The sequence below is a fragment of the Acyrthosiphon pisum genome, chromosome A2 (genome assembly GCF_005508785.2).
Source record: "Acyrthosiphon pisum isolate AL4f chromosome A2, pea_aphid_22Mar2018_4r6ur, whole genome shotgun sequence".
Taxonomy (NCBI): domain Eukaryota; kingdom Metazoa; phylum Arthropoda; class Insecta; order Hemiptera; family Aphididae; genus Acyrthosiphon; species Acyrthosiphon pisum.
Window position 1 is genome coordinate 85,729,712 of NC_042495.1, and position 490 is coordinate 85,730,201.

General features: G+C 25.7%; 1 protein-coding gene across 2 annotated transcripts in view; it reads right to left on the reverse strand.

Annotated features, from left to right (window-relative positions):
- Positions 1-282, reverse strand: part of LOC100167985 (RRP12-like protein) — a 12,126-nt gene extending 11,844 nt beyond the window's left edge. Inside the window, exon 1 of one of the 2 annotated variants that reach the window (XM_008185546.2) lies at positions 202-281. The gene's annotated coding sequence lies outside the window, so the exon portion shown is untranslated. Of the gene's footprint in view, positions 1-201 lie in introns of both variants that reach the window. The other variant, XM_001947755.5, reaches the window with a different exon arrangement.
- Between the last annotated feature and the right edge of the window lie 208 nt (positions 283-490).

Genomic DNA, 490 nt, shown 5'->3' on the forward strand with positions numbered 1-490 from the left:
TTTATACTTTTAAATAATAATTAGTATTATAAATTCATAACAGTAAAAAATGTTTATCTATTTGTTTAATCTTTGAATGAGTAATAAATTATTAAAATACAAATTACTACTAGAGCGCGCCACCAGAGCGGGACCCGACAATAAGAGCACTACTGATTTGTGTTAATTGGTTGGGGAGTTGCACGGGCATGCTCTTCTACAATCTACGTACACGATAATTGTTTAAAAAATAAAATAATACACATTTCTCATATTATCAAAATTTGTAATTTAATATTATTATAAGCACGTGGATAAAATATCAAGGACGTTATAAAGATCAACTTTATTATACGGTCTGTGTATGATAGCATGAACATGGGATAGAATATTAATAATATTATAATATTATATATATATATATAATATTCTACGGACATAATTAGCAACGATAATACACGTTACCACAATTTATATACCATATGGTTGAAAATAATATACATAATAAAAT